Genomic DNA, 12,000 nt, shown 5'->3' with positions numbered 1-12,000 from the left:
TTTAGCTGGGTGAGCTGGAAAATAAAGAGCAGGCAGGAAGGAGGTTCAATTCAGCAGAATCCCTTTGCTAGTAAAATGTAGCTCTTGAAGAGCCCAAATTTCTGAAACAGAGGGGATTTCTCCACTGTGAGGGAACAGTGGCAGAAAATGTTGAATTGGGGGCTGGAGAGCTGGGTCCATCTGACAGATCAATGCAAACTCCCAGGCCGAGTTAAGGGTGCAAGCATGGAGTTCTGCACCAGGAGGTGCCTGACCCCCAGCAAGGATTAGGCAATAATTTGCCAGCACCAGGCTTCTCCTGGGGAAATCTGGTATTTTGGTGGTATAATTTAGAAAATCAGTGCATTGACATGCTTGGTGTTATTCACCAGGAAAAATGGTACATGGGTGCGTGCGCCTGGCTCGGGCTGGCATCTGTTTTCATGGTTTGAGGGCACTTAGATTCCCTCCAGGCAGCACCCAAAGCACTAGCACATCAATTTTCTGCATCCAAAATGTAGATAGTTAGCCAGTTGGAAATCTGGGTTTTAATTCTTCTGCTCACTGAGCTACAAAGCTATGTCTCCTTTGTGCCAGGAGAGTGTGCTGGCTACACAAGTTTAGTTTGATAAGACCGTGCTCTGCAGTGCTTGCTGATCAAGCTCTGCTGCCCTGTGGTGAACTGAGCACGTCCTGGGCCAGGGGAAGCCTTACGTGTCCCTAGGAAGGAGGGAGCCCTGGACCAGTTCTGCTTCTATATTGATTTGTGTATTTCATGCTGTCACTGCACTATATCCTGAAATATCCTGGCTGTAGGGACCAAGGTTGACATTTCAGGGAGCCCAGTTCTTGGGCAGGTGGCTCCAGTTGGAGTTTCCGTGGCTTCTGAGGCTTGTTGCTGGCTGTGCTCGGAGCGTCTTCTGGGTGCTGTGTCCCTCTGGGTGCTGGCACGCAGGGAGCCTCGGAAGCAAATGGGTGTATGCAGTGACCAAACAACCAGCAACTGTGTGGGTGCTCACAGGGGGAAAAGAATTGGGTCTTGCACAAAGAGGGAGATGAGGAGTCAGGGTTATTGCAGCTGTGCAGAGTGGGACATGGGGGAAAAGGATGCAAATGCAAAAGAAAGCAAATTAGCATTTTTATTATCCTGCCTCTAGAACAAACTGGGGTTTTTGCTTTGCCTTCCTGGGGAATAGGAAATATCTACTCCTTGTCTTGCAATTCAATGAAAACCCAAAGCACATCATCTGACTCCTGACAGCTTGAGATTTTTAACAGAGCAAATAAGGCAACATGTTTCTTTTTTCTTTTTCCTTTTTTTTTTTTTTTCAAAGTCAAAAAAGGACTTGGGATTTGTGGTGAAAGTTATTAATAAAAAGTGTTCTCTGGGGCAGCAAATTCAGAGGTTGCCTCATCAGACGGTAATTACCAGCCCAGCACCACCATTCCTGAGACAATTGAAATTTAGCCTCCTGACAAAAAATTGATTTTGAAGATTAATTGTCCCCTGTAGCACAGTTTTAGTCCAATCTGAAATACAGAGAGGACAATTGTCCTCTGAGTTTAATAGAGCTGTCTCTCTTTGATATTCACAGGGCTGGAGAAACTCTCCTGGGAGGAAGTACTTTTCGGGGGGGATATACTTTTTTCCTTGTCTGGCTTCCTATGGTTCAGATGGTGGAAAAAGTCTGTCAGTGTCCCTCTGATCTTTGAACCTATAGGTGAGTTTGAGTCAGGTATTGAACCACCCCCCCGAGGCAGCAGTGGGACACTGGGGAGAAGGGAAGGAGAAGAGGCTGGGTGTGAGGGGGGAATCTGGCATGCTGCCTTTGTTCAGAAATACAAGAGCTGCTAACTCATGTGGGTGGCAGAACCTTACTGTGAAACATTGGTCTCTTGGCAGGTTTAACAGAGGTTTTCTGTAACTCTGCCTGCATCCATCGCCCGTGCTTCCCCGGCAGCAGAGCTGGGGCCTGTGCCTGGCGGCTGGGAGCAGGAGGCCGGGCCTGGCACCTGCATCAGTGCCAGGGCCCCGCTGCCCTTCACAGCCAGCTCCGCTTAGGCTGGGCAGAGACAGTCGGACAGTACCAAGGTACGAGTATCTTTCCTGTTAAAAGTAACTTGCAGCAGGGTGGCTGAGAGCGGAATTAGCTCGGGGTACCCTGGTGTCCAGCCTGGCCTGCACGCTGGGGCTGGGGCAAGGCCTTCGGCCTGGCCTCTCCGTTCAGGGTCTGTAGTCTGCCCCAGGATTCTTCCTTCTTGTTCCTTCTAGGAAATGGGGAAACTTGGAGAGTTGCTTACTCTAAGCAGGAGGGGCTGATCATGTTCCTGTAATTACAGCAGCGAGGTCTGGGATTGCTCCCTGCTGCGGGGTTTGGCAGTTTGATCACAGGAAACCTGTAGGCCTGGCCTGCAAAAGCAGTCGCTGCCCTCCACCTCTTACACCTGCACACAATTACCCCATTACTCCTCCCTTTCTTGGTTTCTTGTGTGAGAAACTTCATTTGAATCAATGTATGTAATACAAAATTCAGTAAGTTGATTCCCCTAAGGTAATGCTAGGCCTCTGACAGCATCAGCAGCCAGGGTTGGTACCGACCGGCATCACTGGGGCTCCTGGGCTTGCTGTGAGCTCCTCGGCTGCACTCCCTGCTTATCACAGGGCAAGGTGTGGGAAGGAGGAGCAGCTGACAGGAGCTTTGGGCTAGGATAAACTTTGAAATGTTTTCAGCTCTGAGAGAAAGGCTTCTCCCTGTGGTACTGACAACAGCAAATGATTTCCAGCTTTGCCAGGCTGTCTTCCATTACGCTTTGTGCTGCTGATAACCCTACACCAGGGAGTCAGGGGAAAAAAAGTGATTTACATTATACAGGGAGAAAGAGAAAAGGCAAAATTGAGGAGATAAGTTGCACAGCCTAATGACTTACTCTGAGGTCTCTCTTTCCTGAGCACAGGCTCCAGTGCCTGGGATTGCTTCAGCAGACTGTGAGGGGCTTTGTCCCTTTGTCAGAGGTGCTGCTGGTGGGGAGTGGGGATGTGTCCAGACAATTCATTCTCCAGGGATCATCTTGTGTATTTTTTACCTTGCTTTTGATAGGCTCCTAATCAGAAGAGAGAGAGAAAGAATAAAATGAAATACCATATAGTAAAGACACAGAGGAAAACAACTTCTTGCTGAGCTGTGGGTGGCCCAGCTTTGCTTAAGCTGAGGTGCCTCGCTGTCCTCTCTAGCCATCCCCGGCAAACTCTGCAGCATCTCTGTATGTGCAATTAGATTTTTTGGCCACTTGATGTCTCTGTGGGTTGTGGAGAGCCCTGGGTAAATGGAGGTCAAGTTAGAACTGGAGCTGCATGGAAGCAGCGGTGGAGATAGGTTTGCTGCTCAGAGATGAGGCTTGATGGATTAGCTCAATTCCCTTTCCTCTCTCTGTTTCTTTTAATGGGCTTCAGATGCTTAGCTGAACTGGGGAGCCAGGGAGACTCGGGTGTCCAGCATCCAAAGGAGCTGCTGAGGGCCTGCGCCGATGTGTGCTGCAGGTGTAAAATAAACCAAGAAGTTCCCATAGAAATGTGAGGTGAGGGGTCCTGGCCGGCCCATACTCCACCTGCTTCCTCCACGGGCAAAACACCATGGCAGGAAGGGTCTGAGTTACCAGGGTCATGCGGTGTGCTCCGTGCAGGGGGAGGCGAGGCCTGGTAAAAATCAGATCAAAATAATTGCTTAGCATATATCAGATTGAAACCTTTGCCATTCTCTCATGGGGTCCTGCATGAGGGGATTGCCATATGTTGCCAAAACCGTAAAACTCAGCTCTGTGTGGGGTGCATCATAAGGAGACACGGGGCTACTCCCGTGGCTTGCTGCAGGTGCGTGACGCTTCCTCTGAGACCAGGCACCCAGGGACATTCAGGCAAGGACTGAGGATTCAGATGGGACAGATGTGCTTGTTCCAGTCCTACATCCTCACAGTCCTAAAGGCAGTGTTTGCCACAAGGCTTCTGTTTGAGTGCTGAAAATCTAGATTAGCTTTTGCTGGAGCCAGACTCTGTGGTATCTCTATGCCTTAGGACATGGAAAGATGGATGGGCTTGAGCTTGCTTTGGGCACAGTGTAGATAAAACTGGATGTGTTTACAGACAGAGCTGCACATGGAAATGCCTCGGGGAAAGAAGTTTCCACTAGCAATTTCTGTTGGGAGTACTGAACTTCACTGCAATAGTAGCTGGAGGACCCAGCTGTCCCATGCTAAACGGTGTGTATGTGCACAGTTACAGATTTCTTTCCAACCCTTCCAGTCCTAAAGAGTTTTTGAAATTTTGCTTCTGAAAACACAAATCTGCCTGGATACAGGCTTTTGTCATGGTGATTCAGCAGGTCTGTTGCTGCTCCCTAGGAATGTACAGAGCCGTATATAAATCAGATAACTTTTTTTATTTTTTATTTTTAAATTATAAATGACCTTTTTTCTTTTCCCAGCTCAACAAAAAGTTCTGCAGTGACTTGTCTCAAACAGGCAGCTCTAGCTCACGGCATGGCTTTTCTTTTTGGATATTTTGTAATGTTTCTGCCTGCAGTGCTTCCATTGCATTTGCCAGAGCTACTTCAGAGGCAGGAGAGCGCTGTACTGGGAAGATGGGGAGTGGGGAAATGTGCAGCTCCAGCAAAACAGCTTCATCAGGCAGCTTCCCAGCCTCAGGGTGCTCGAGAAAAATTGTGTACAAATCTCATGCTACAATTTTCTGTTACTTGTGTGGGAAGATAAACCTGAAACATCTCAATCTATCTGTTAAATTGCTCTTCATGAGCTACAAATGGCTGCGTCTTAAGAGGAGAATAACACGTTTGAACCCAAATCCTGCTGCTCTGCCTGTGGAGGCAGAGACCAGTGGAACGAGGAACTGTTTTTCTGAGTGAGGCATATAGAGTTACAGAGGGGATGAGGAACCCGCTCACAAAGAAGCACCATGGGGTCTGCTCCTCAGATGAAAGCAGCTCAGGGCTCAGAAGTTCTTAAAGTGAAGGGCAAGGACTCGATGGGGAAATGGTTTGGGAAATGTGCAGAAAACAGGCGTCTCTGTTCACATACTCTGTTTCTGTACAGTTCACAAGAGAAAAAGGAGGAATTTGTTTATTAAACAGCTTCCTGTGACTTATTAACTCCATTCATCTGAGGCTAGAGCAGCTCCCCCCAGAGTGCTCGTTATTGCTTGCCTGAAAATCAGTCAGGGTCTGGCCAAGATGATGTTCTGGTTGAAACTCCTTGTTCAGGCAGTAATTTATGCAACTGCTAGGAGACTGCTCAGATGGCCAAATGACTTCTATTAGCATAACTTTAATTCTCTGCTTTTAACAGAAATAATTTGTGCTTTGTATGTTTCTTCAGGACCCTTTATTAGACTTCAAGCCCAGCTTCGTGGAGAGATTAGGGCTCTGTCTCTCCACCAGTGATTGCTTCAGGAGTAATCTTTGAGGCTAAAAGCTGCTTGAATTTTTTTTCAGGAGTCAGACTGGGGAAAAAATGGAACAGGTCGTGGCAGGTATCAGTTCCTAAATCTCCTGTCTTTTCTCAGGGTAGTGTTTGACAAGACTTAGCTGCATAGACAAGTACGGCCAGGCTGGCTTCCTCAGGTTGGTGCTGCTACTTGTGAATTTAGCCAATACTTCTAGCAAATGCTAGCGGTCTTGACTGTATTATCCACCGAAGAATAAAGCAGAGACCTGGGCAAGTTTGACCAGTGTTTGATGTGATAGCTGCTCTCACGCTTGCTGTGGTCTCTCCCAGCAAGTTTCATGGCTGTGGGTTCTTGCAATAACCAAGTCAGCTGGTGCCCTGGCAAAGGACGCATGGGTCTGGGTGGCACTGCTGGTCTGGCAGACGCACGGGGCTCTTGAGAGCCTCTGCTCACACAGGTTCTCAGAGGGAGCAAGCCAAAACAGGAAAGTTTCTTAGTGTTTCATATTTATGACCTGATTGCTCTCTGGAAATCAGCTTATTTTCAAGCCAGTAGCTTTTGGTCAAGGACCAGCCAGAAACTTTTCACAGAACTGGGAACTGCCAAGGCACTGTGGTGTCTGACTTGTGTTGTGATGTGCAGATACCTGGTTCATCTAGAAGTCATTCATAGCGCGTTATGGTGCCTGATGGTGTTTGCTATGCGCTGGAGTGAGGGAGCCCAGCAGGGAAGAGGCTGGCAGAGATTTTGTGAACACGTGGCTCCGGCGGTGGCTGAGGCCAGCTGGCCTCCAGGGTCTGCCTCAGCCTCCTGCAAGGACACGGGCCTCCAGTGCCCCAGCCCGGCTGTGTCAGCACAACCTGTCTGTGGGCAGATGGAAGCAGTGTCAAGAAACCCCAGATCCAAATTAAATTCCCATGTCTCCATTTTTCCCCAGTCAAGAGCTGAGGCAGTTGCTTAAGGGAGGTTATGGCCTGGCAGTGAGACCTAGAAGGGAGGGAAAAGAGTCTGAGAACTTAAGACAAAGTACCTAAGAGATGAACAAGAGCTGCCTATTGAACATAAAATGTGGCAATAAATCCAAATCTGTGTTTTATTAATGGTGATCATAATTAACACTAAACGTCCAGCTAGATGCTGCATAAGCTGGAGAGCAACAGCTGCTTGCTTTGTGCTAAATGAAACCATGAGTGCACAACTGGCAGTATGGGAAAATTCCTGAAAAAGTTCTCCTTCTATCATCTCAGAGGAGGTGCTTTTAATTGATACCATGACACGGGATGAAAAAATAAATAAATTAAAAAAAATCTACTTGGAGCCCTTTGCCTGGATTGCTTCGTAATGCAGAAGGGGGAAAGAAGTCCATCCCCAATTATGGCAATATATTTTGCCAGCCTGCACTGCTGGAGTGTTGCCAGGGAAATTCTCTAATCATCAAAGACCATGTTAGTGTAAATGTGATTTCTGTAGGTCTCCTAAGGGAACGGCTTATGTCCTTCCAGGAGAAAGGCACTGCTGAATAAATCATCGAGCTTTCCTTACCAATGGGACCCTGCTAAGTGTATTGCCCAAATGAAGATTACTTTCCTGAAAGGAGAGGAGCTTTTCCTCCAGGCAGCACACCAGGCTTGCTGGCAGCTGCTGCCCAGAGGCCTGCGAGCAGCTGAGGTTTTTCACGGGGAATGCTGCCTGGACAGCCCTGCAAGCTACCCGTGTGGCTGACGGGACAACAGGAGCATTGTGCAGGCAGGTCACTGTCTCCTTTTTGGGGGAGAGGATAATGAAATCCAGCGGCAGAGGTTTCTGGAGACTATAGCTGTCCTGTGCTGGTTTGCCCCCCTGCATCTGAGCATCCGCCTGTTGGGCTTTCTGCCTTCTCAGCCCCTGCTACCCAAGGGCAGAACAGCATCAGACAAACTGCACGAGCATTGCCTGACCCGTGGGGAGCTGTGCCTGGGGCAGCAGCCAGCACCTCTCCCCAAGGGGAAAGCCAGAAGCTGCCTACCTGCAGCAGCTGTGGGGAAGGGGCTTAAATGCAAGTGGTCTCCACCCCTGGGGCTGTGTTAAGTGGGAGTTTGTAGCTAACCAGATGCTCCTGGGGCTGCAGTGCTCTTTATCTGGGCTTTCAAGGTGGATCCAGGCAGCCCAGAGCCTGTTCAAATAGACTGTCCCCTCTCGTAGGGGAATTTTAATGGTTAGAGCTGGGAGATTCCCGCTGATTTCAGGGGTAAACAGGTACCTGAATGGCTTTGTGGTTCAGGATTTTGGGTGCTGGCCATGGAGCCCACCCTGCAGGGAACCCACGTGGGCTGCAGCCACTGACTGTTGGAGCAGATGTCTTGGTCCGAGCTGATAACCCTTCGTCTCTGGTGGGGAAGCAGCTGCAGACTGAGTGGATGATGGCTGCTCTAGCAGCTCAGAGCACAGGCTGTCGGAGAGGTTTCCAGTCCCTTTCTGCTGGGGACAGCCACGGGCTGGCTGAGCACCAGGTGGGAGAGCAAGGGGGAGCAGGCGGGCAGCCGGTGGGATGCTGGGCTGCACTGGTACTGCACAGCACCCGGTCTGTGGTGACGCTGGAGACACCGGCAGGGGTACCCTTTACCCACCGTGCTCTGTGGAACCACGTAGGAAAGCTCCCCAAATGCAGCCCCAAATGTTTCACTGTCCTGGTGTCCCCTAGTCCTAGAGCTCAGCTGGGATTTTAGGAACCATTTGAAGGGGGATCTGGACAATGCTGCTGCTCAGATGCGACTGGGGTCCACTCAGTGATCTCATCCAGCCCTGGAGACAAGGGCAGCAGACACCAATGTCATGAGCAAAATCCCAGCACTTCTCTGCTCAGCCTCTTGCCATCCCTTCACTTCTCACTTTGCAAAAAGCATCTGGTTGCTCCCTTGCTGTCTTTTCCACCAGAAGGTAATGAGGATGGGAACAGCCTCTGCAGCCAGTACCGTACCTAAGGCTGCAGGGCAGGATCCAGAGGCAAGCTTTGTTGGCCAACCTGGTGTTGCTGGAACCTCCCATGGCACCAGGAGTGCCACCTAAGTCCCAGCAGCCCCCCACCATGGCAGAAAACCCCACAGGTGTTGTGCTGTGCCCCTTCCTAAGGTGGAAGCACATTGCCTCTGTCTCTTTATGCCTTTTTGGTTGAAAAACTCACCCTGAAGTCAGGCAGGCTGTCTTACTCCTTGCTTACAGGCAGCCAGATTTACTTCCAGGGCTGCTTTGTGGGAGCATAAGGTTTACCAGTGTGTTGTCCTGGAAATCTCTGCTAATATGCAGCCTGCATCAATTATACGTCTGAAGAAGTCTTCCCTAGGTGGCTTATTTTGTTCTGCCCCTTCTCTCTCCAACTCTGTGTAAAACAAAGTGTCTTGGCAAAAGTCGAGGAAACGCACCGAAATCTTCCTGGCAGTCTGCCCACAGATCTTCCCTGGCTATCCCCTGAGTGCCGAGGAAGGTTAATGAAATAGCGAAGGGATGTCTGATAGCTTTGGCCACATCTGTGATCCGTCGCAGCGGGTGGTCCGGCGAGCAACGGAGTGACCAAGCTGGCTTCTGGCTGCCGGCAGCAGCCCGTGCTAGAAAGCTCTCCGTGCTCTTGTCTTCGTTCGCTCTGCCAGGCAGGTCTCCAAGTGTGCAGACGGGGCCCAAGAATAATTGAAATGATTAAGAGAAGGAGGGAGGAGAGGAAAGCTGTGCTTATGGGTTGCTGCGGCAGGGTGTGAATGTGGAGATTTCCACCCGGAGGCCAGCGAGGAGCTGGCAGCTCCTGTGCTGAGCTCAGGGCCCTGCTGGGTGCCGTGGGAGAGAGCCAGGTGCCTACAGGTCACGGTGTGTTCAGAAGACAAATCCCAGCCGAAAGCTGCCTGTACCTTAAAGCGCTGGGCACGGCCCACCTCCTCCAGTGCTGCCCAGCTGAGCCAGGCTGTGTTTGTCCTCGTCGGACTGGGGCTGTTCCGCAGGACTCGGCAGCTCTGGCTGCAAGGCTGGGTACCCGACCTGGGGGCGGAGTTGCTTGAAATGAGTGGGTGCATTAGAAAAGCTTGGCTCCAGCATCTAGCTGGAGACCACCAGGACTCGGAAAGCCAGAGCTGGGGAGTCTTCACACGCTGCTCCTGCCCCTGGAGCATGCAGTCACCGGCCTCTCGGTAGCGTACCCAGTAGCTCTGGATAACGTTGGCTAGCTGCGTTACATGAGAATCTGTCCCAAAGAGACAGAACTGCAGAATTTGGCCCAAATTCTTCTAACAGAAAAGTAACAGCTGATGAACTAGATCTTAAGTAATGTATAGTTGCCGTCTTGTTACAATTAACACTGTATGACAAGCCGTGCATGAGATTCAACAGGCATTCATTAAAGGTTAGATCCAAGATGCTGTATCTCTTCATCTCCTCACTCTCCTTCTTTCTCCCAAAGCACTGTTCATGTTTATACGGTGCTTTACATTTTTAAAGCACTCTGCAAACATTAACTAATTAATCCTCACAGCCCACTATACATATGCTTTAATTAATTAGCTCTCATTTACTTAACTCACACTGTCTCATTAAATATAAATTGAATGTATGTTTGGGAACTTTAACTAGAAACATTACTGGGGATTTATACAAAGCACGAATGCAAAATATGTTAATAGTAGCTGGAGGCAGCAAAATTCAAATATCAAGGTATTTAGCAAAAAATATGTTGTGGTGTCAGTGAGCAGACTCAGACAATTAGCTGTTCCTATAAAATGCATATGTTGTCACGGCCTTGAAGTCATTCGCTCACTCTGTGTTGTTGCCATAGCAATCCTGGTAATTTGCATCCCATAATGCCCGTCTATGCACTTTGTTCCATTAGTTTAATTTTTCAGACTTGCAGAAGCTTGGTGCTGTGTGGGCTGGAAGCTGGCTGTGAGTTGCTCGGATCTGGAGAGCACGGATACAGGCATGTAAATGCCAGTGCTCGGACTGGCTGTGGACACTGGGTAGCCTGCTGCATGACAACCCCTCAGCAAAGCAGCACTAAGACCGGTACAATTCTCTCGGCTCTGTCTCTTCCTGTTGCATCCTAAAGCACTGAAGAGTCTAACAAGTGCCGCATGCCACCCAAGAGGCAATCACAGCTCGGTGATGACTGAAGTGTTTTTCTAGGAATAAATTTGTAAATCAGAGCATCGAGAGCTGAGAGAGCTCTTATGGGGGCTGTGAGCGTCACTTAGGTTGTGGAAATGGGGCTAGAAATGAAGCATTATCTGGACACCTTAGGTCTGAGTTAGGTCCTCCAAATCCCATAATACTTACAGAAAATTATGATTGTTTGAAGTTTTGTGGGTTATTTCACCTTCTCCATCTTCCCATACCTTGGAGAAATGGTGGGCCAGAACTTTGACTTGTCGCCAAGAGCCAAACCAATCCTTTCCTCCATATGAAATTGAGAGATCTCTAAGCTTTGTTCCCCCAAAGACAGAATTATTTGTTTTTTGACTTTTTTTCTGAATACCTCGCTCTCTGTATGTAAGAAGCAACGTGCAATTCCCCAGTATTGACCGGAGCTGTATGGTGCAGGACAGAAAGCCTGGTCCTGCAGATGCTGGTTGTGGTGGGAATGGTAGCTGCAAGCATACAGTTTCAGCAGGGTTTGCACATACAATTGTAAGTTTGAATGCTTGTTCATTTAATTGCTGTGCTTTTAAGCTAGTAAGAGCTTTCCATGCACACAAACAAGCTCTTAGCCTGACCTTTTTACTAGAAATATGCATTTCCTTACAAGCTATGTGGTAGCTTGTTATTCCTAAGGGGTATTTCTGGGAGCCATTCCAGGTCTGCTCCTTCCCTTGAGTTACCCATCTCAAGAAAAGTCGTGCAGGCCGAGCACAAACTCCTCATGCAGCCCTTGCTACCTTCAGGAAGGCTTTCCTCAGATGCTTGACTGATCAGCTGGTTTTCCTGGTGACAGGCAGAAGGTAAAGCTCCTCATTTCTAAAGGCAAACAAGTTAAAAGGAGCAGAAACGTGTTCTGTCGCTCAGGCCGGCAGATTTGTTTGAGGACACACGCAAAGCACAGGAATGGATTGTATGGCATAATAACGTTTCCGAGCAAGTTTCACTCAAAAGCATAATGAGGAGTACATGGCACAACACCAAAGTAACTGCTGGAACAAGAAGTATGACTACAATTTGGGAAGGATGTTATAGATGTTGTTTTCAATTGAATTTTTTGGAACAGTATTACATCTTTCTCTTCCTTTTTTTATCAGAATACCTAAAGCATTCAATAACATCATCTCCTAGCCTTGTTTTTCCTCCCAGCAATCTTTCGTCTTGTCCAAAGAAATCTTATACGAATATAAGAACAAGCCTAGTGTCTCATTTACAGCAGCACAGGTGCAAGCACAGTGGTAGCATTCCAAACACTCTTGCTTACAGCAGTTTGCGGTTCAGGGTTTTCATAAAACAAAGGCAGCGTCTTTCTTTTTAGCAGCTCTTTGTACATTTTTCTTCAATGCAATTTTTCCAGTTTTAGCCTGTCTCAGCTTCCACCATCCACAACATCCTGAACAAGGATTTCCCTGGCTGCA

This window comes from Anser anser, assembly GCF_964211835.1.
Source record: "Anser anser genome assembly, chromosome: 9".
NCBI classification, from domain to species: Eukaryota; Metazoa; Chordata; class Aves; order Anseriformes; family Anatidae; genus Anser; species Anser anser.
The sequence above is the reverse complement of the archived record's forward strand: the minus strand, read 5'-3'. Positions refer to the sequence as shown.